The 24,593-nt window shown below is 46.7% G+C and overlaps 1 pseudogene; it reads left to right on the plus strand.

The window, feature by feature from the left end:
* Positions 1–17,830: 17,830 nt before the first annotated feature.
* Positions 17,831–20,169, plus strand: LOC147118562 (uncharacterized; annotated as a pseudogene).
* Positions 20,170–24,593: the final 4,424 nt, after the last annotated feature.

Genomic DNA, 24,593 nt, shown 5'->3' on the forward strand with positions numbered 1-24,593 from the left:
TTTTCATACACTGCAAGTCATGGGAAAACAGTAAACTAGACGATCACGCGTTCCGTGAGTCACTTGTTTTTTACAAAGTTTTGCTTGAGTTTCACATTGCTACACCAGTTATCTTATGTCAAGCTTATTTCGATTCCTCCTACATTGTTCAAGGATGCACCTTGAGTGTGGTTAGGGAGTAGAACATTCTGCTCCTTCTGTTCCTTCTTATCTACTCCTACTGAATTTCAATAGCCTTGCATCAGTTTTTTCAACATTTAAACTTTTAACCCATGTCAACTAGTCCATCATGCCTTGCAAGGCATTTGCACGGCAGTATGTGATTAATTTAACTTATCACATTCATCAGGACCTGAATATCATCAGCCTTTTACTCTGTTCTGTCTGCGGGAAAAGATTTCAAACATCAGTGTGACTGGAAAAGCACCGAGACACACACACCCGAGTGAGAGTGTTCCAGAGCACTGAATGTGGAAAGAACTTTAACCAGTTACACAGCCTGAAAAATCATCACACCATTCACAGCGGGGAGAAACTGTACACGTGTTCTGTGTGTGGATGAGGCTTCAACCGATCATCCAACCTGGAGGGACACAAGGACACCCGCACCACAAAGAAACCGTGGAAATGTGGGGACTGTGGAAAGGGATTCCGTTGCCCATCCCACCTGGAAACTCATCGACGCAGTCACACCGGGGAGAGACCGTTCACCTGCTCCGTGTGTGGGAAGGAATTCATTCGCTCATCCCACCTCACTGATCATCAACTTGTTCACACTGATGAGAGACCTTTTAAATGTTCTGATTGTGAGAAGTGCTTTAAAAGCAAAAGGAAACTGATACAACATGAACGCACTCACACTGGGGATTGGCCGTTCACCTGCTCCGTGTGTGGGAAGGGATTCACTCAGTCATCCACCCTGCTGAGACACCAGCCAGTTCACACTGGCGAGAGGCCGTTCATCTGCTCCATATGTGGGAAGGGATTCACTCAGTCATCCACCCTGCTGAGACACCAGCCAGTTCACACTGGGGAGAGGCCGTTCACCTGCTCCGTATGTGGGAAGGGATTCACTCAGTCATCCCACCTGCTGAGACACCAGCCAGTTCACAAGTCACTGCAGGGGTTGGATTCTGCTGTTATTGTTGCCGTTAATCACATCCAGGACTGAACCATGTTCATTCTGACAGTTGGGGTTTATTTCTGATGAGGTTAATGACCCCTACAACTAGGCTGGAGTTTAATATTCTGGATATGTGTCAAATAAATCAGCTTTGTTTTCAATGCATTTTTGTAGATTTTTGTCTTCCCACCTGAGTGTTTAGCATCACCTGGCTGGAGCTCAGAAAGGACAATCTGGGGGAGGATCGTGTGGCAGGAACAGAACTTCAGCCTGGACACAATCCTTCAGGGCCACACTGAGAGGGGCAAATGGCACTTTGGTCTTTCTCGTCTCTCTTCACTGACAGCAAAGTCCCCGTGAGGGTTAATCTTGAGGCGTGTAAGAAATGTGTCCCAGCCGCTCTCTTCCGTGGTTCAGAGCTCCTAGGCATGGAGCAGAAGGCTCCTTTACAACTGTGTTTAGAGTCAGGAAGAACGGCAAATGGTGGAACTGTGCTGTCAAATCAGAGATTGGGGTCAAAGTGCGATCAGTTTCTGACTGAAAGTGAAACGTACGAGCGCCTCATGACTCTTCGGCTCACCCTAGCCCAGAACCAGTGTGCTTCGGTCATCAGTGCGTACGCCCCAACGCTGACACCCTAGCCCGGAACCAGTGTGCTTCGGTCATCAGTGCCTACGCCCCAACACTGACACCCTAGCCCGGAACCAGTGTGCTTCGGTCATCAGTGTGTACACCCCAACACTGACACCCTAGCCCGGAACCAGTGTGCTTCGGTCATCAGTGTGTACACCCCAACACTGACACCCTAGCCCGGAACCAGTGTGCTTCGGTCATCAGTGCGTACACCCCAACACTGACACCCTAGCCCGGAACCAGTGTGCTTCGGTCATCAGTGTGTACGCCCCAACACTGACACCCTAGCCCAGAACCAGTGTGCTTCGGTCATCAGTGCGTACACCCCAACACTGACACCCTAGCCCAGAACCAGTGTGCTTCGGTCATCAGTGCGTACACCCCAACACTGACACCCTAGCCCGGAACCAGTGTGCTTCGGTCATCAGTGTGTACGCCCCAACACTGACACCCTAGCCCGGAACCAGTGTGCTTCGGTCATCAGTGCGTATGCCCCAATACTGACACCCTAGCCCAGAACCAGTGTGCTTCGGTCATCAGTGCGTACACCCCAACACTGACACCCTAGCCCGGAACCAGTGTGCTTCGGTCATCAGTGTGTACGCCCCAACACTGACACCCTAGCCCGGAACCAGTGTGCTTCGGTCATCAGTGCGTATGCCCCAATACTGACACCCTAGCCCGGAACCAGTGTGCTTCGGTCATCAGTGCGTACGCCCCAACACTGACACCCTAGCCCGGAACCAGTGTGCTTCGGTCATCAGTGCGTACGCCCCAACACTGACACCCTAGCCCGGAACCAGTGTGCTTCGGTCATCAGTGCGTACGCCCCAACACTGACACCCTAGCCCGGAACCAGTGTGCTTCGGTCATCAGTGCGTACACCCCAACACTGACACCCTAGCCCGGAACCAGTGTGCTTCGGTCATCAGTGCGTACACCCCAACACTGACACGCTAGCCCGGAACCAGTGTGCTACGGTCATCAGTGCGTACGCCCCAACACTGGAATCCACAGACGAGACCAAAGAGGAATTCTACTCCAGCCTCGAACAATCCCTGTCCCGAGTCCCAACGGGCGACAAGCTGATCCTCCTTGGTGACTTTACTGCCAGAGTTAGAAAGGACACAGACCTCTGGGGAGGTGTGATCGGCAGAGAGGGGGTAGGGAAAGACAACTCCAACGGTACCCTCCTCCTGATGAAATGCTTAGAACATGGCCTTGTCATAAAAAAAACCTTGTTCCGGCAGAGAGACAAGTACAAGGCTTCATGGCAGCACCCTCGCTCCAAGCACTGGCATCTGCTGGACTACGTCATTGTCCGAGCGAGGAACTGCAAGGACATCCGCATCACCCGCGCCATGACAGGAGCTGACGACTGCTGGACAGACCACCGCCTAATCCACTCTGTCATTTCCATCAATGTAGCCCCAAAACAGCAGCGGCAACAGAAACAATGCCGCAGGAAAATCAACGCTGGAGCACTCAAAGACCCCGCTAAGAAAGCCCTATTCAGCCTGCGCCTCACAACCAACCTGATGACTCCCAGTGATGCAGAAACACAGAGTGTCCACAAGGCCTGGTCTGCACTCAAGGCCTCCATAATGAGCACCTGTGAAGAGACGCTCGGTCACTCGACCAGGAAACACCAAGACTGGTTTGACAAGAATGACCAGGAGATCCAGGAGCTAATCTGCAAGCGCAAGGCATTCCTGATCTGGAAACAGCAACACAACTCGAGAGTAAGAAAGCAGCTCTACAGACGCCTGAAGGCCGAGATCCAACAAAAAACTCGTGGCCTAAAGAACAGGTGGTGGGTGGAGAAAGCGCAGGAGATCCAGCAGCTAGCCGACAACCATGTGGATTCTTTAGCGCAGTCAAGACTGCCTACAGCTCAAGCACCCAAGGTCCTACCCCACTGTGGGCCAAGAACGGAGAGGTTTCATCAAGGACAGGGTGCACAGCAATTGCCCACTGGAAGGAGCACTTCGAAGATCTCCTCAACCGAGACTCTGTCTTCGATGAGAGTGTCTTCAACTCCATCCCGCAGCATGCTACCCGCCACCATCTCAGCACAGCCTCAGCCCAGCATGAGGTTGAAAAGGCCATCCGACAACTGAAGAACAGCAAGACCTCAGGAGCAGATGGAATCCCTGCCGAGGCACTAAAGCATGGTGGAGAAGCACTACTGGCGCGAATTCATGAACTCATTTCTCGTATCTGGAAGGAGGAGAGCATGACGGGATCTCAGAGATGCCGTAATTGTGAGCATCTTCAAGAAAGGTGACAAGTCCGATTGCGGTAATTACAGAGGAGTTTCTCTGCTGTTTGCCACAGGAAAAGTCATCGCAAGAATCCTCCTCAATCGCCTTCTCCCAGTGGCTGAAGAGCTCCTCCCAGAGTCGCAATGCGGATTCCGCCCACTAAGGGGCACAATGACACCGCGCGCCAATGACAAGAGAAATGCAGGGAACAGCACCAACAGCTGTACATGGCCTTCTTTGACCTCACAAAGGCCTTTGACACTGTGAACCGTGAGGGATTATGGAGTGTCCTCCTCAAATTCGGCTGCCCTCAAAAGTTTGTCACCATCCTCCGCCTGCTTCACGATGACATGCAAGCCATGATCCTGACCATTGGTTCAGCCACAAACCCAATTCATGTACGGACCGGCGTCAAGCAAGGCTGTGTCATCGCACCAACGCTCTTCTCAATCTTCCTTGCGGCAATGCTCCATCTCACCCTCAGTAAGCTCCCCACTGGAGTGGAGCTAATTTACAAAACAAACGGGAAACTGTTCAACCTCCGTCACCTCCAGTCCAGATCCAAGGTCGTCCCATCCTCTCTCGTCAAATTACTGTATGCAGACAACACTTGCGTCTGCGCACACTCGGAGGTTGAACTCCAAACCATCGTTAACACCTTCACCGAAGCGTATGAGAGCATGGGCCTTACACTAAACATCCGTAAGACAAAGGTCCTCTACCAACCTGCCCCCACCACACACAGTACTTCCCCCTGATTATCAAAATCCATGACAAGACCTTGGACAACGTGGACCACTTTCTATACCTCGGGAGCCTACTGTCAACAAGGGCAGACGTTGATGACGAAGTCCAACACCGCCTTTAGTGTGCCAATGTAGCCTTCGGTCGCCTGAGGAAGAGAGTTTTTGAAGACCAGGACCTCAAACCCAGCACCAAGCTCATGGTCAACAGGGCAGCAGTGATACCCGCCCTGCTGTATGCCTCAGAGACATGGACCATGTACAGCAGGCACCTCAAAGTACTGGAGAGGTACCGCCAACGCTGCCTCTGCAAGATTCTGCAAATCCATTGGCAGGATAGGCGCACCAACGTCCGTATTCTCGCTCAGGCCAACATCCCCAGCATCGAAGCTTTGACCACGGTCGATCAGCTCCGATGGATGGGTCACATTGTCCGCATGCCCAATACGAGACTCCCAAAACAAGCGCTCTACTCGGAGCTCCGGCACGGCAAGAGAGCCCCAGGTGGGCAGAGGAAACGCTTCAAGGACACCCTCAAAGCCTCCTTGAAAAAGTGCAACATCCCCACCAACACCTGGGAATCCCTGGCCCAAGACCGCACAAAGTGGAGGAGAAGCATCCGGGAAGGCGCCAAATACCTCGAGTCTCTTCGCCGGGGGCAAGCGGAAGCCAAGCACAAGGAGTGCACGTCAACCCAAGCACCTCACCCACCCGCCCCTTCAACCACTGTCTGCCCCACCTGTGACAGAGACTGTAGGTCCCGCATTGGACTCATCAGTCACCTGAGAACTCATTTTTAATGCGGAAGCAAGTCATCCTCGGTTCCGAGGGACTGCCTAAGAGGTGTAAAACTGCGATCTGTTCCTGACTGAAAGTGAAATAGGTTTAAGTTTCCAGTGTAAAAATGACTGGCAATTATTCTATGAAGATTTAAAGTGTTTGTGTGACAGTCCTGAGTCTACCATTGTAAGGTAGGTTAAAATATAAATTGGTTAAAGTCTGCATTAAAATAGCAGACGGAGGAGTTCACAGGAGCCTGTTAACTGCTGGTACAATTATCCAACAGACATTTGATCTCCAGATAAAGAAGGACCTGCAGCGTGTTTCCAGGAATTCCCTGTTTTATTGATGTGTGTGTGTTGGACACCAGGATAACTAAAAATACACGACCCGGAACATCCACGGGGGAGCGATCCTGATAGTTACTCTGGGATCACTCCCGCTGTGGAACTCCACCAGTGACCCTGCTGAAGGTTGTAGGCTCAGGGAGTGGGGCCTCTGGGAGTGAAGTGTAAGAAAGCTGGGCTTCGTTATCCTGACAAATGCATGGCAAGGAACCAGAGGAATCCTTACTAAGGAACCGTCTGGGGTTTTACCGGCCAGCGTAGGTCTAGGGGTGAATGATGCCTGACTCCCCGAACTGTCTTACATTGAACCCAGTTCAGATCAAGGTGAGTTCAGTTTATAGGAGAATAGAGACAACTATCACCCACAATTAAGGGAGTTAAAAGCAGCCATTAGAGAAGTTCAGAGATCTTTGGAAATGAAGATGGTGTACAATTGTGGTAATAATAGTAAAAGCTATTCCAGCTATGTCAGGAGTCAGAAGACATAGTTACACAGAGTTACATAGAATTACAGAGTCTACAGCACAGGAACAGGCCATTCGGCCCAACTGGTCAATGCCGGTGTTTCTGCTCCACACGAGTCTCCTCCCACCACTCTTCATCTAACCCTATTAGCATATCCTTCTATTCCTTTCTCCCTCATGTGCTTATCTACCTTCCCCATAAATGTATCTGTGCGATTCGCCTCAACTACTCCTTGTGGTAGCACGTTCCACATTCTTATCTCTCTTTGGGTAAAGAAGTTTCTCCTGAATTCCCCATTGGATTTATTAGAGACTGTGTTATATTTATGACCTGTAGTTTTGGACTCCCCACAAGTGGAAACATTTTCTCCAGGTCCACCCGATATAACCTTTTCATAATCTTAAAGACCTTGATCAGGTCACCCATCGGCCTTCTCTTTATTCTAGAGAAAAGAGCCCCAGCCTGTTCAGCCTTTCCTGATAAATATACCATCTCAGTTCTAGGATCATCCTTGCAAAGCCTTTTTCCACCCTCTCCAGTGTCTCTATATCCTTTTTATAATATGGTGACCAGAACTGCTCACTGTACACCAAGTGTGGCCTAACCAATGTCCTATACAAGTTTAACATAACTTTTTTGCTTTTCAATTATATCCCTCTAGAAATGATCCCCAGTCCATTGTTTGCTCCTGTTATGGCCTCATTAACCTGCGTCGCTACTTTTAGTGATTTGTGTATCTGGACACCGAGATCCCTTTGCTCCTCTACCCCATTTAGATTCTTATTTTCCAAGTAGTTTGTGGCCTCCTTATTCTTCCTACCAAAATGCACCACCTTTCTTAAAATTAATTTGCCAATTACCCTCCCATTCTGCAAGTTTATTAATGTCTTCTTGCATGTTGTCACAGTCTTCCTCAGTATTAACTCTACCTCCCAATTTGGTGTCATTGACAAATTTTGGAATTGTACTTCTGATTCCCGAGTCCAAACCGTTTCTGTAAATGGTGAACAACAGTGGTCCCAGCACCGATCCCTGTGGAACACTACTTCTCATCTTTTGCCACTCTTAACCCCTACTCTCTGTTTTCTGTTTTGTAACCAGCTTGTTATCCATAACAGTTTGTAAGATCGACAAGATGACCAAGGTCAGGCCGTGTGGAGTGAAGGGCTAAGCAGCAGAATGGATGGAAAGATGGCTACAAAACAAAAATCAGGATGGGCGGGGCCCGTGGGGGAGTCACTCTGGCTGCCTGCCTCTCTCCCGTGGTCTTCTCCCTGCCCGGGTGGCCCTGGAGAGGGAGTAGGCGGTGTCCACCGGTTCACTTGATACCTTCCTCGACCGGTGGGCACCTCGGGTTAAAGAGACGATAATCGATCCTCACAATCACATTGTGATGTAATTATTAATTTTGTGTGTGTCACAAATACATTTCTTCTATTTTGATACAAAAGCTCTACTAGACATGTTAAACTACTAGTTATTTAATCAGGGCTGCAGCTGCTGAAAGGTTGACTGTACTGAGCTTTGTGGCCAGAGCTGGCAGACGTGTTGTTCTGAAGTCTGATGTCTCACACCTGAAGAGTCTGTTTATGTCGTGTTGTAATGACCTTTTTCTGTTGCCTGGTGTCAGAAATAGAAATCAAAGGGAGATGATGCCCCACTCTGTTAATCAACTCTTTGACACATTTCCATGCATTTCCTTTCTTAATTTACAAAGATCACAACTCCATTAGTGAACAATGGATTGCCAGTCTGCCACTTTTTAGTGAGGCTTGAAAGGATTCGCTGTGAAGCTACACCTGCCCACTGTGTTTGGATTGTGTTAGACAACAGTCCAAATATCTTGCCTACATCCATTACAATTTTTGAAATGTTAGATTGTACTTGGAAGAAGTTGAGTTTGAATCTGACAATTCTGAAATTGGGAGCTTTTAATGATTTCTGTTTTTCACGTAACTATATAGTGATGTGATCTGTCAAAGCAAATTAAAAGATGCTGCTATTTACTGAACGCAACTGAATAATTCTACAAGGATGTTATCGCAGTCTTCCTCAGTATTAACTACATCCCCCAATTTAGTGTCATCAGCAAATTTTGAAATTGTACTTCTGATTCCCAAGTCCAAATTATTCATGTAAACGGTGAACAACAGTGCTCCCAGCACCGATCCCCATGGAACACCACTTCCCACCTTCCGCCCGTCTGAGTAAATATCTTTAACTCATCCCGTCTCCATTCCCATGCCAAGGGAATTACTGTACCAGATAGGAGGGGCAACATTTGGGGACTCTTGATTCTCCACCAATTCCCATTCCCCTTCTTTCTGGTGGATAATGGAGGTGCCACTGTGTGTAATGTGCAAGTCAGTAAGAATTGTCAGTGAGGATTAATCAGCACTTTCTAATTGGAGATGTTATTCAGTGGAACTTTTCAGACACTGAATTGTAGATTTTGTACCAAAGATCAATTTAGGATTGAAGTAAACATTCATAATTTTATTGTAAAATAATTCAGGGAGTCTCATCAGAAATTAAGGGGAAAGATCAGACAGCGGTTCTTAATTAAACACTGCAGCCCCGACAACTCAATCAGCTATATATCCAGAATATTGAACTCCAGCCCAGTTATAGAGGTTATTCATATTAGCAGAAAAAATCCCAACTGTCAGAATGAACATGGTTCAGTCCTGGAAGTGATTAACAGCAGAATCCTACCCCTGCAGTCAAATGTGAACTCGCTGGTATGTCAGCAATTTGCATGAATGATTAAATCCCTTCTCACACACGGAGCAGGTGAACAGCCTCTCACCAGTGTGAACTCGCTGGTGTGTCAGCAGTTTGGATGACTGATTAAATCCCTTCACACACACTGAGCAGGTGAATGGCCTCTTCACGGTGTGAAGTTGCTGGTTTGTCAGCAGGTGGGATGACCGAGTGAATCCCTTCCCACACAGGTGAACGGCCTCTCCCAAGTGTGAGTGCGTTGATGAGTTTCCAGCTGGGACGGATAATGGAATCCCTTCCCACAGTCCCCACATTTCCACGGATTCTCCATGGTGTGGGGGTCCTTGTGTCTCTCCAGGTTGGACAATCAGTTGAAGTCTTGTCCACACACAGAACACATGTACGATTTCTCCCCACTGTGAACAGTGCGATGTTTTTTCAGGCTGTGTAACTGGTTAAAGCTCTTTCCATCGTCAGTGCACTGGAACACTCTCACTCGGGTGTGTGTGTTTCCGTGATTTTCCAGTCACACTGATGTTTGAAATCTTTTCCCACAGACAGAACAGACAAACATTTCTCCTTCCACATTGAAAGGCCGACGATATTCAGTTCCTGATGAATGGAGTGACTCTGTCATATCTTAATATGATGTTTGGTTTGAGTTTGCAGTGTGTAAATGCTGCCCTTCTCACAGCTTGTAAAAGATGTTTACAAAAGCCATCACTGTGAGTCCAGGATAGAAATTGACAAGATTCTCTCCTCCTGGTTCCTGGCCAAGGGGGCCGCGCATGCGCTCTCCTGCCCCTGAGCCTCTCAAGATGGCGGCCGCTAACCCGGGCCTGTCACCGGGAGAAAGCCCCGCAGCTGCTACCCCACTCGGGGCAAACGCCCAGCCCGGAGGCTCTTGTTCGGGGCCTGAGGCCCATCCCAGGTGTTTGTGAGGCGGATAATGTTGAGTGATTTAATAATGGGGCCTGGGGCTGCACTCGGGGTGTGAGCGGCCCGCGTCCCCCCGGGGTTCATTAACCTGCTTCCTGAGCTCTCTCACCCAATGTGTCAGCGGCTGCTGCCAATGTCCGCGCATGCTCAGCTCACACTGCCCGGGTGATTGACGGGAGCTTCCGACCCGAGTGAGTGTTCCACTGCACTGACTGTGGAAAGAGCTTCAACCAGTTACACAGCCTGAAAAAACATCACACCATTCACAGCGGGGGAAACCGTACACGTGTTCTGTGCGTGGTCGAGGCTTCAACCGATCATCCAACTTGGAGAGACACAAGGACACCTGCACCATAGAGAAACCCTGGAAATGTGGGGACTGTGAGATGGGATTCAATTACCCATCCCAGCTGGAAATTCATCGACGCAGTCACACCGGGGAGAGGCTGTTCACCTGCTCCGTGTGTGGGAAGGGATTCACTCTGTCATCACACCTGCTGGCACATCAGTGAGTTCACACTGGGGAGATGCCGTTCACCTGCTCTGTGTGTGGGAAGGGATTCACTCAGTCATCCGACCTTTTGACACACCAGCGAGTTCACACCGGGGAGAGGCCCTTCACCTGCTCTGTGTGTGGGAAGGGATTCACTCACTCATCCCACCTTTTGACACACCAGTGAGTTCACACCGGGGAGAAACTGTTCACCTGCTCCGTGTGTGGGAAGAGATTCACTCAGTCATCCGACCTTTTGCCACACCAGCGAGTTCACACTGGGGAGAGGCCATTCACCTGCTCAGTGTGTGGGAAGGGATTCACTCAGTCATCCCACCTGCGGACACACCAGCGACTTCACACTGGGGAGAGGCCGTTCACCTGCTCAGTGTGTGGGAAGGGATTCACTCAGTCATGCCACCTGCGGACACACCAGCGAGTTCACACTGGGGAGAGGCCGTTCATCTGCTCCGTGTGTTGGAAGGGATTCACTCAGCAATCTAGCCTGCGGACACACCAACGAGTTCACACTGGGGAGCAGCCATTCACCTACTCCGTGTGTGGGAAGGGATTCACTCAGTCATCCAACCTGCTGGCACACCAGCGAGTTCAGATATGACTACAGGGGTTGGATTCTGCTGTTATTGCTGCTGTTAATATAAGAACATAAGAAACAGGAGCAGGAGTGGGCCAATCGGCTCCTCGAGCCTGCTTCGCCATTCAATAAGATCATGGCTGATCCACTCTAGGCCTCAACACCACTTTCCCGCTCTCTCCCCACACCCCTTCATTCCTTTGTAGTTTAACTATCTGTCAATCTCTGCCTTGAATATATTCAACGACTCCACCTCCACAGCTCTCTGGGGCAGAGAATTCCAAAGATTCCCTACCCTCTGAGAGAAGAAATTCCTCCTAATCTCCGTCTTAAATGGGTGACCCCTTATTCTGAAACTATGCCCCTAGTTCTAGATTCCCCCACCAGGGGAAACATCCTCTCAGCATCCATCCTGTCAATCCCCCTCAGAATCTTATAGGTTTCAATAAGATCACCTCTCATTCTGCTAAACTCCAATGAGTATAGGCCCAACCTGCTCAACCTTTCATCATATGTCAACCCCTTCATCCCAGGAATCAACCTAGTGAACCTTCTCTGCACTGCCTCCATGTGCGGTCTCACCAGTGCCCTGTAAAGTTGCATCAAAACTTCTCTACATTTATACTCCAGCCCCCTTGCAATAAAGGCCAACATTCCATGAGCCTTCCTAATTACTTGCTGTACCTACATGCTAACTTTTTGTGTGTCATGTACGAGGACCCCCAGATCCCTTTGTACCGCAGCATTTTGTAGTCTCACTCCATTTAAATAATAATTTGCTTTTTCATTTTTCCTTCCAAAGTGGATAACCTCACATTTTTCCACATTATACTCCATCTGCCAAATGTTTGCCCACTCACTTAACCTCTCTATACCCCTTTGCAGACTCCTTGTGTCCTCCTCACAACTTGCTAACCCACCTATCTTTGCCTCGTCAGCAAATCTGGCTAAAGTACACTCAGTCCCTTCATCCAAGTCAGTAATATAGAATGTAAATAGTTGAGGCCCCAGCACTGATCCCTGTGGCACCCCACTAGTTACTGATTGCCAACCGGAAAATGACCCATTTATCCTGACTCTCTGTTTCCTGTTAGTTAGCCAATCCCCTATTCCTGCCAATATATTACCCCCAACCCCATGCGCTCTTAACTTGCGCAGTAACCTTTTATGTGGCACCTTATCGATTGCCTTCTGGAAATCCAAATACACCACATCCACTGATTCCCCTTTATCCACCCTGTTTGTTACATCCTCAAAGAACCCTAGCAAATTAGTCAAACACGATTTCCCTTTCATAAAACCATGTTGACTCTGTTTAATTGCCTTATGATTTTCTAAATGTCCTGCAATTACCTCCTTAATGAAGGACTCCAGCATTTTCCCAATGACAGATGTTAGGCTAACTGGCCTATAGTTTCCTGCTTTCTGTCTCCCTCCTTTCTTCAATAGTGGCGTTACATTTGCAGGTTTCCAATCCACTGGGATCTCTCCAGATTCTAGGGAATTTTGTTAGACTACAACCAACGCATCCACTATCTCGGCAGCCACTTCTTTTAAGACCCTAGGATGCAGGCCATCAGGTCCAGGGGGCTTGTTGGCCTTTAGCCCCATTAGTTTGCCTTGTACTTTTTCTCTAGTGATAGAGATTGTTTTAAGTTCCTCCCTCCCTATAGCCCCTTGATTATCTATTATTGTTGGGATGTTTTTAGTTTCTTCTACCGTGAAGACTGATCCAAAATAATTGTTTAGAGTCTCTGCCTTTTCTCTATTTCCCATTATTAATTCCACAGTCTCATCCTCTAAGGGACCAACGTTAACTTTAGCTACTCTCTTCCTTTTTATATACCTGTAGAAGCTCTTACTCTCTGTTTTTATATTATTTGCTACTTTACTCTCATACTCTATCTTCTCTTTCTTTATAATTTTTTTAGTCATCCTTTGCTGGTTTGTAAAAATGTCCCAATCCTCTGGCCCACCACTAATCTTCCCAACATTGTCTGCCTTTTCTTTCAATTTGATACCATCCTTAACTTCCTTAGTGGTGCATCCTTCTCGTAGAGCCTTTCTTTCTCACTGGAATATACTTTTGCTGAGATTTATGAAATATCTCCTTAAATGTCTGCCACTGCTGATCTACTGTATTACCCTATAATCTATTTTCCCAGTGCACTTTAGCCAACTCTGCCCTCATACCCTTGTAATTGCCTTTATTTAAGTTCAGGACACTAGTTTCAGACCAAAGTTTCTGACCCTCAAACTGAATTTGAAATTCTACATCCAGGCCTGAACCATGTTCATTCTGACAGTTGGGGTTTGTTTCTGCTGATCTTAATAACCCCAATAACTAGGCTGGAGTTTAATATTCTGGATGGATGTCAAATAAATCAGCTTTGTTTCAAATACATTGTTGTAGATTTTTCTCTTTCCCACCTGAGTGTTTAGCATCACCTGGCTGGAGCTCAGAAAGGACAATCTGGGGGAGGATTGTACGGTGGGAACAGAACTTCAGCCTGGACACAGTCCTTCAGGGCCACACTGAGAGGGGCAAACGGCACTTTGGTCTCTGTCGTCTTCTCGGGTGAATTTCTCGCGTGTGTTCAGGATAATTTTCTGCAACAATATGTTCTAGAACCAACAAGGGGGCAGGCCATATTAGATTTAGGAATGTACCAGATTTAGTGAACAACCTCACTATGTGTGAACATTTATCTAACAGCAATCATAACATGATCGAGTTCTACGTTATGTTTGAAAGGGAGAAATGTGAAACAGCTACTAAGATTCTAGTGTTAGTTCAGGGCAACTTCAACAGGATGAGACAGAGACTGTCCACAGTAAACTGGGGAAATCTGTTAATGGGTAAAACGACAGAAGATCAGTGGGAGATGTTCAAAAAATAATTTACGGTGATACAGAAGCAGCTTCTACCCCCGAGGGGCAAGAGCTCTACTTACCTAAAAACCCCAGCCATGGACGACTAAAGAGAGAAGGGACAACATCAAACTAAAAGAACAAGTACACAGAAATACAATAAATAGCACAAATCCTGGTGATTGGGAGAAATACAAAGAACAACAAAGGGTGACAAAACAGACAGTAAGAGCTACAAAAAGGGAGTATGAAAAGTAACTTGTAAGGATTATCAAAATCAACACAATTTTTATTACAATTATATTAGGAAAAAAAGGGTGGTCAGGAGCAATGTGGGCCCCTTGAAAACTGATAATGGTGACATTGTCAATGATAATAAGGAAATGGCGGACATGTTGAATAATTATTTAGCGTCAGTATTGACAGAGTGGAAGAGGATAGCAGGCCGGACATCCCAAGGAAACTAATATTGAATCAGGGACGGGGACTCACCAAAATAACAGTAATGAAGAAAATAATGTCACTAAAGAGTAACAAACCCCCAGGACCAGATGGTTTCCAAGCCAAGGTTTTAAAGGAAGTAGGTGAGAACATTGCAGATGCCCAAACTATAATCTTCCAAAGTTCTCTCGATCAGGTAACCATTTCGTCAGATTGCAAAATTGTGCATGTCACTCCGCTATTTGAGAAAGGTGAGTGAGGGAAACCGGGGAATTAGAGACCAGTTAGCCTAACATCTGTTGTGGGGAAATTACTAGAGTCTATAATTAAGGACAGGGTGACTGAACACCTTGAACATTTTCAGTTGATTAGAGAGAGCCAGCATGGATTTGTGAAAGGTCGGTCATGCCTGCTGAACCTGATTGAATATTTTGAAGAGGTGATTGAAGTAGACAGGGGAATGTCTATGGATGTTATTTATATGGACTTCCAGAAGGCATTTAATAAAGTCCCTTATAAGAGTCTGTTAGCTAAAGTTGAAGCCCATGGAATTGGCTGAGTAGCGGGAGACAGAGAGTGGGGATAATGGGCAGGGACTCTAATTGGCAGGATGTGACTAGTGCTGTCCAGCAAGGATCTGTGTTGGGGCCTCAACTAATCACCCTATTTATTAATGACTTAGATGATGGGATAGAAAGTCACATATCCAAGTTGCCGATGACACAAAGATAGGTAGCATTGTAGGCAGTGTAGCTGGAAGCATAAAATTAGAGAGATATTAATAGATTAAGTGAATGGGCAAAACTGTGGCAAATGGATTTCAATGTAGGCAAATGTGAGGTCATCCACTTTGGACCTAAAAAGGATAAAACAGAGTACTTTCTAAATGGTGAAAAGCTGGAAACAGTGGAGGTCCAAAGAGACTTGGGGATCCAGGTACATAGATCATTAAAATGTCATGAACAGGTACAGGAAATAATCAAAAAGGCTAATGGGATGCTGGCCTTTATATCTCGAGGACTAGAATACAAGTGGGTAGAAGCTACACTACAGCGATACAAAGCCCTGGTTAGACCACACCTGGGGTACTGAGAGCAGTTCTGGGCACCACACCTTGGGGAGGATATGTTGGCCTTGGGAGGAGTGCAGCGTAGGTTTACCAGAATGATACCTGGATTCCAGGGGTTCAATTACAAGGAGAGATTAAACAAATTAGGGTTGTATTTCCTGGAATTTAGAAGGTTAAGAGGTGATTTGATTGAAGTTTTCAAGATATTAAGGAGAACTGATAGAGAGAATCTATTTCTGCTGGCTGGGGAATCTAGGACTAGGGGGCAGATGCTAGATCAATGGTTAATTTTAAATCGGAGATTGATAGATTTTTGTTAACCAAAGGTATTAAGGGATATGGGGCAATGGCGGGTATATGGAGCTAGGTCACAGATCAGCCATAACCTCATTGAATGGCGGAGCAGGCTCGAGAGGCTAAATGGTCCATTCCTGTTCCTATGTTGTCAAGCTCTGGAATTCCCTCCCTAAACCTCTCCGCCTCTCTTTCCTCCTCTAAGATGCTCCTTAAAACCTACCTCTTTGACCAAGATTTTGGTTACCTGCCCTAATATCTCCTTATATGACTCACTGTCAAATTTTGTTTGAAAACATTCCTGTGAAGCAACTTGGGATGTTTTACTACATTAAAGGCACTATATAAATGCAAGTGGTTGTTGTTGTCTGTGACACCAAATCCAGTGACCACTTAAACTTTGAGACCAAATCCAAGGACCACTTTCATAGGGTTGTGGGACTTTGTATATTGTGGTGTTATTTAATGTTAAAGCCTTCCTTAATGTGCGAACGAATGAACGAACACTCAAGTGAACGCACGCATGCGGACACAAATAATACGCACGCACACACACATACACAATGGAACTTACGTTCGACCGAATGAAGGGCCTTCGCTCCCCAGGATGAAAGCCGGCACCCTATTGGGTGAGCGTGAGGCCTGTCTGGACGGATGAACGAACGCACGCATGCACACAGGTACACAAATGACACGCACACACGCAGACATGCACAATGGAATTTATGCTTGAGCGAACGAACGGAGGAATGAATGACTGATTGAGCGATGCCAGTAGGACTGGCGTATACGGGTTCTTTCTTTTCTTGGTTTATTAAATAGTGGCAGTTTGTACTGTAAACATTATTGATTTACCTGTAAAAATGTATTTTATTGTATATATATTGTTGACCATAAAGCTGTTTTGAGGCTTTATCCTTTTTATTGTGGTCAATGAATGTAATGGATTTACTGTGTAACTGATGAGTTGTATAAATACTGTTGTACTTGAATGTTAAAAAAAAGGACAACAGGTAATACCAAGCAAAAATGAAGAGTCACTAGATTGCCAATAGGACTGGTATAAAATTGTTTTTCACTATGGGTACCTGTACTGTTAATATTGTTGGTTTATCTGTAAAATTTACCACTGCATTTATACTGTTAATCCTAAAACTGTTTTTAAGGCTTTGTTTAATTGTGGCTAATGAATGTAATGGATTTATTATGTAATTGATGAATTGTAACAAGTACTACCATATTTAAATAAATATGTTTAAAATAAACCCCGGGGGGACGCAGGCTGCACACACCCCGAGTGCGGCCCCAGGCCCCATTATTAAAACACTCAACATTATCCGTTTCACAAACACCTGGGGTGGGCCTCAGGCCCCCGAACAAGAGCCTCCGGGCCGGGCGTTTGCCCCGAGTGGGGCGGCAGCTGTGGGGCATTCTCCCGGTGACAGGCCCGGGGTAACGGCCACCATCTTGAGAGGCTCAGGGGGCAGCTGGGCGCATGCGCGGCCCCCTTGGCCAGGAACCAGCAGGAGAGAATCTTGTCAATTTCTATCCTGGACTCACAGTGATGGCTTTTGTAAACTCGTTTTACAGGCTGTGAGAAGGGCAGCATTTACACACCGCAAACTCAGACCAACAGCAACAACCTACCTTTATATAGCACCTTTAAAACGGCACAGTAATGCAGTCAGACAATAATCGACACACATACTTTGTTTGTGGTCCAGTGCACTGACACAAAGTTCCTTCACAACTGTAACAATTTTATTGTGGTTGCTGTGAAGGCTGCGCTCACTCTGCTCGTACACCTGGTCTTCAAAGGAGGCAAAACAGGACTAATGCTGCCGAACTCAGCTCTTTTTGATCAGAAAATATCAACTGTTTAGCCTCACCAGGAAATGCACAGAAGAGGCAGCAGTGCTGATTGGCTGCCCAGGAAAGTCCTATTTAGATTAAACTCCTTCACCCAGAGAGTGCTGAGAATGTGGAACTTGCTGACACAGGGAGTAGTTGAGGTGAAGAGCATAGATACATTTAAGGGGAAGCTGGATAAACACATGGGAGAAAGGAATAGAAGAAGATGCTGATAGGGTGAGATGAAGAGAGATGGGAGGAGGCTCGTGTGGAGCATAAACACCGTATGGACCAGTTGGGCCGATTGGCCTGTTTCTGTGCTGTACAATCTGGGTAATTCTATGTAGTAAGAGAGGAAAGAATGTTCCAGAGAAACTAAAATTATCTGTTCTGCATTTTTTTCCTGAACGTACAGTGATGTCTTTTGTAAACTGCTTTTACAGGTAATAACATCAGCCTTTGAATGTGGAAGGAGAAATGTTTGTCTGTTCTGTCTGTGGGAAAAGATTTCAAACATCAGTGTGACTGGAAAAGCACTGAGACACACACACCTGAGTGAGAGTGTTCCAGTGCACTGACTGTGGAAAGAGCTTTAACCAGTTACACAACCTGAAAAAACATCGCACCATTCACAGCGGGGAGAAACCGTACACGTGTTCTGTGTGTGGACGAGGCTTCAACTGATCGTCCAACCTGGAGACACAAGGACTCCTGCACCACGGAGAAACCATGGAAATGTGGGGACTGTGGGAAGGGATTCAATTATCCGTCCCAACTGGAAACTGGGGAGAGACTGTTCACCTCCTCCTTCTGTTGGAAGGGATTTACTCAATTGTCTAGCATGTTGACATGCCAGCGAGCTCGCAATAGGGAGAGGCCATTCACCTGCTCCGTGTGTGGGAAGGGATTCACTTGTTCATCCCACCTCACTGCACACCAACTTGATCACGCTGATGAGAGACCTTTTAAATGCTCTGACTGTGGGAACAGCTTTAAAACCTCTGAGGAGCTGATTGAACACCAGCGAGTTCACACTGACGAGAGACCGTTCTGTTGCTCTCACTGTGGGAAGAGGTTCCGACTGTCATTCCGTCTGGCTGAACACCAGCTCCTTCACACTCATGAGAGTCCATTCAGTTGCTTTCACTGTGGGCAGAGGTTCAGCCAGTCATTGCAACTCGCTGAACACCAGCAGGTTCACACCAGGGAGAGACCGTTCAACTGCTCCGAGTGTGGGAAGGGATTCACTCGTTCAGCCCACCTTTTAAAACATGAGGGGATTCACACTGGGGACAGTCGGTTCTGCTGCTCCGTGTCTGCAAAAGGATTCACTCGTTCTGTCCAGCTTTTGACACACAAGTGAGTTCACACAGGGGAGAGGCCATTCACCTGTTCAATGTGTGGGAAGGGATTCACTCGTTCAAGCCACCTTTTGACACACAAGCGAGCTCACTCTGGGGAGAGGCCGTTCACTTGCTCCGTCTATGGTAAGGGATTCATTCAGTCATCCCACCTCTTTACACACCAGTGAGTTCACACTGGGGAGAAGCTGTTCACCTGCTCCATGTGTGGGAAGAGTTTCCCTCGTTCATCCCACCTTTTGATACACCAGCGAGTTCACACCAGTGAGAGGCAGTTCATCTCCTCCGTGTGTGGGAAGGGATTTACTTGTTTACCCCACCTTTTGATACACCAGCCTGTTCACACCGGTGAGAGGCCGTTCACCTGCTCTGTGTGTGGGAAGGGATTTACTTGTTTTCACCACCTTTTGATACACCAGCCTGTTCACACCGCAGAGAGGCCATTCACCTGCTCTGTGTGTGGGAAGAGATTCGCTCAGTCATCCCACTTCCATGAACACCAATGTGTTCACTCTGATAAGAGACCTTTTAAATGTTCTGACTGTCAGAATACCTTTAAAGGAAGTAATGAGCTGCTGAAACATCACCGCACTCACACTGGAGAGAAACCGTTCACCTGCTCTGTGTGTCAGAAGGGATTTGCTACATCATCTCACCTGCTGAGACACCAGCGAATACATACCAGGGAGAGGCCGTTCACCTGCTCCGTGTGTGGGAAGAGATTCACCGATTCATCCCACCTACTGTGACACCAGCAAGTTCACACTGGGGAGAGGCAGTTCACCTGCTCCGTGTGTGGGAAGGGATTCACTCAGTCATCCAACCTGCTGACACACCAGCGAGTTCACACTGGGGAGAGGCAGTTCACCTGCTCCGTGTGTGGGAAGGGATTCACTCAGTCACCCAACCTGCTGACACACCAGCGAGTTCACATGTGACTGCAGGGGCTGGATTCTGCTGTTCTTGCTGCTGTTAATCACATCCAGGACTGAACCATGTTCATTCTGACAGTTGGGGTTTGTTTCTGTTGATGTTAATAACCCTATAACTGGGCTGGAGATTAATATTCTGGGTCAATGCAAAATAAATCAGCTTTGTTTCAAACACAAGGTGTCGAGTCCTTGATTCCTCCAAGATAGGAGGAGACTAATTGATGTCCTGTTATCGACTGCTTCATTTTGGGGGTTTGAGTGCTCAGCCCGCCCCTGTCCTTCAGCCCCCTTCACTCACTCTGCAGCGGGTCCTCGGCTCCTCTGATCTGCAGCTCAACACCCTTTTTAATGGGAAATATCCGAGCACAAAAGGTGCAGCAGGGAAATGGAGCAGCAGAGGGGGCTCGGCGGGGAGAGGTCCTGCTTCACCCTGCGTTAAAGGGAGCAAAAGTCCAAGGCTGGAAAGAGAGAGCCCAGAAAAAGATCAGAAGCTGCTGAGTGAAGGACTGGGATTGGGAGGTGGAGACAGCAAGCTTCCTCCCTGAGACTAAATCCAGGGACCACTTACATTGTGTCACCAAATCCAGGGACCACATACACTGAGACACCAAATCCAGGGACCACTTACACTGAGACACCAAATCCAGGGACCACTTACACTGAGACGCGAAATCCAGGGACCACTTACACTGTGACACCAAATCCAGGGACCACTTACACTGAGACACCAAATCCAGGGACCACTTACACTGTGACACCAAATCCAGGGACCACTTACACTGTGACACCAAATCCAGGGACCACTTACACTGAGACGCGAAATCCAGGGACCACTTACACTGAGACACCAAATCCAGGGACCACTTACACTGAGACACCAAATCCAGGGACCACTTACACTGAGACACCAAATCCAGGGACCACTTACACTGAGACACCAAATCCAGGGACCACTTACACTGAGACACCAAATCCAGGGACCACTTACACTGAGACACCAAATCCAGGGAACACTTACACTGAGACACCAAATCCAGGGACCGCTTACACTGAGACATCAAATCCAGGGACCACTTACACTGTGACACCAAATCCAGGGACCACTTACACTGAGACACCAAATCCAGGGACCACTTACACTGAGACAACAAATCCAGGGACCACTTACACTGTGACACCAAATCCAGGGACCACTTACACTGAGACACCAAATCCAGGGACCACTTACACTGAGACACCAAATCCAGGGACCACTTACACTGAGACACCAAATCCAGGGACCACTTACACTGAGACACCAAATCCAGGGACCACTTACACTGAGAACATAAGAACATAAGGAATAGGAGCAGGAATAGGCCACTTGGCCCCTCGAGCCTGCTCCGCCATTCAATAAGATCATGGCTGATCTTGGGCTCAAAGTCACTTCCCTGCCCGCTCCCCATAACCCTTCACTCCCTTACCTTGCAAAAATGTGTCTATCTCCACCTTAAATGTATATAATGACTCCGCCTCCACAGCTCTCTGAGGCAGAGAATTCCACAGATTTACGACCCTCTGAGAGAAGAAATTCCTCCTCATCTCAGTTTTAAAAGGGTGACCCTTTATTCTAAAACTGTGCCCCCGAGTTCTAGATTTCCCCATGAGGGGAAACATCCTCTCTGCATCTACCTTGTCGAGCCCCCTCAGTATCTTATATGTTTCAATAAGATCACCTCTCATTCTTCTAAATTCCAATGAGTATAAGCCCAGCCTGCTCAACCTTTCCTCATAAGTCAAACCCCTCATCTCAGGAATTAACCTAGTGAATCGTCTCTGAACTGCCTCCAATGCAAGTATATCCTTCCTTAAATAAGGAGACCAAAACTGTACGCAGTGTTCGAGGTGTGGTCTCACCAATACCCTGTACAGATGTAGCAGGATTTACCTGCTTTTATACTCCAACCCCTGTAAAATAAAGGCCAACATTCCATTTGCCATTTTGATTACTTGCTGTATCTGCATGCTAACTTTTGTGTTTCATGCACAAGGACCCCCAGGTCCCTCTGTACTGTAGCATTTTAGAGTCATAGAGTTATACAGCACAGAAAGAGGCCCTTCGGCCCATCGCGTCCACGCTGGCCATCAGGCCCTGTCTAACCTAATCCCATTTTCCAGCATTTGGTCCGTAGCCTTGTATGCTATGGCATTTCAAGTGCTCATCCAAATAATCTCTCTCCATTTAAATAATAATTTGCTTTTTTATTTTTCCTGCCAATGTGTATAACCTCACACTTTCCCACAATATACTCCATCTGCCAAATGTTTGCCCACTCACTTAGCCGGTCTATATCCCTTTGCAGATTCTTTGAGTCCTCTGCACAACTTGATTTCCCACCCATCTTTGTATCATCTGCAACTTGGCTACATTACACTCGGTCCCTTCATCCAAGTCATTAATGTAGATTGTAAATAGTTGAGGCCCCAGCACCGATCCCTGTGACACCCCACTAGTTACCGTTTGCCAACCGGAAAATGACCCATTTATCCCGACTCTCTGTTTTCTGTTAGTTAGCCAATTCTCTATCCATGTTAATATATTACCCCCAATTCTGTGAGCTCTTATCTTATGCAGTAACCTTTTATGTGGCACCTTATCAAATGCCTTCTGGAAATCCAAATACGCCACATCCACTGGTTCATCTTTGTCCAACCTGCTCGTTACCTCCTCAAAGAACTCCAGCAAGTTTGTTAAACATGATTGCCCTTTCATAAAACCACGCTGACTGCTTGACTGCATTATGATTTTCCAAATGCCCTGCTACTGCTTCCTTAATGAAGGACTCCAGCATTTTCCCAATGACAGATGTTAGGCCAACTGGTCTATAATTTCCTGCTTTCTGTCTCCCTCCTTTCTTAAATAGGGGTATTACATTTGCGGTTTTCCAATCCTCTGGGATTTCTCCAGAGTCCAGGGAATTTTGGTACATTGCAACCAATGCATCTACTATCCCTGCAGCCACTTCTTTTAAGACTCTGGGATGCAGGCCATCTGGTCCAGGGGACTTGTCATCTTTTAGTCCCATTATTTTACCAAGTACTATTTCCTTAGTGATAGTGATTGTCCTTAGTTCCCCCTCCCTGTGACCCCTTGATTATCCATTATTGGGATGTTTAGTGTCTTCTACCGTGAAGACAGATACAAAATATTTGTTCAGAGTCTCTGCCATTTCCCTGTTCCCCATTATTAATTCCCAGTCTCATCCTCTAAGGGACCAACATTTACTTTAGCTACCCTCTTCCTTTTTATATACCTGTAGAAGCTCTTACTATCTGTTTTAATGTTTCTTGTCAGTTTACTCTCATAATTCATCTTCTCTCTCTTTATTATTTTTTTAGTCATCCTTTGCTGGTTTTAAAAAATTTCCCAGTCCTCTGGGCTCCCACTAATCTTGGCAACATTGTATGCCTGTTTTCAATTTGATACCATCCTTCACTTCCTTAGTTAGCCACGGATGGTGCTCCCTTCTCTTAAAATCTTTCTCACTGGAATATATTTTTGTTGAGACTTATGAAATATCTTCTTAAATGTTCACCACTGCATTTCAACTATTTTACTCTTTAATTTATTTTTCCAGTCCACTTTAGCCAGTTCTGCCCTCATGTAATTGCCTTTGTTTAAGATCAGGACACTTGTTTGAGAAACAACTTTCTCACCCTCCAACTGAATTTGAAATTCAACCATGCTATGATCACTCTTTCCTAGAGGATCCTTTACTATGAGATCATTTATTAATTCTGTCTCATTACATAGTACCAGATGCAAGATAGCCTGCTCCCTGGTTGGTTCCATTACATACTGTTCTAGGAAACCATCCCGGATGCACTCTATGAACTCCTCCTCAAGGCTACCATGGCCAATTTGATTTGTCCAATCAATATGGAGATTAAAATCACCCATGATTATTACCGTACCTTTTTTACAGGCCTCCATTATTTGTTGATTTATACTTTGTCCAATAGTAATGCTACTGTTCGAGGGCCTGTAGACTACGCCCACCAGAGACATTTTCCCTTTATTATTTTTTATCTCCACCCGAACCGATTCTACATCTTGATCTTCTGAGCCAGTATTACTTCTCACCACTGCACTGATCCCATCCTTTAGCAACAAAGCCACCCCACCTCCCTTTCTTATCTGTCTATGCTTCCGAATTGTCAAGTACCCTGGAATATTCAGTTCCCAGCCTTGATCACCTTGCAACCACATCTCTGTAATGGCAATCAGGTCATACCCATTTGTATCTATTTGTGCCATTAACTCATCTATCTTGTTACGAATGCTGCATGCATTCAGATATAGAGCTTTTAACTTTGTCTTTTTACCATTCCTCCTTGTTTTGGCCCCATTTTTTGTTGCCCTTTTATTTTTAAACATTCTGTCCCTTCCTGTCACACTCTGGTTATTATTTCCCCCATCTCTATCCTGCTCTATTGCTTTCTCATTTCTCAAATGGGAATCAAAGGGCTTCAGTATGGGGAATGGTCATGGTGGTGAAACCAGCTCTAGTGAGGGTGAAAGGCGGGTAATGGATGAAGATATGATGGTGCATTCAGATGGCTACTGGTGGGGCCTGGTGACAGGTTATTGTCTGAAGCCCTTTTCAGGCAGGCCGATGATTGGATGTA

The sequence above is a fragment of the Somniosus microcephalus genome, chromosome 4 (genome assembly GCF_052327205.1).
Source record: "Somniosus microcephalus isolate GS21.2 chromosome 4, FLI_Smic_1.0, whole genome shotgun sequence".
Taxonomy (NCBI): Eukaryota; Metazoa; Chordata; class Chondrichthyes; order Squaliformes; family Somniosidae; genus Somniosus; species Somniosus microcephalus.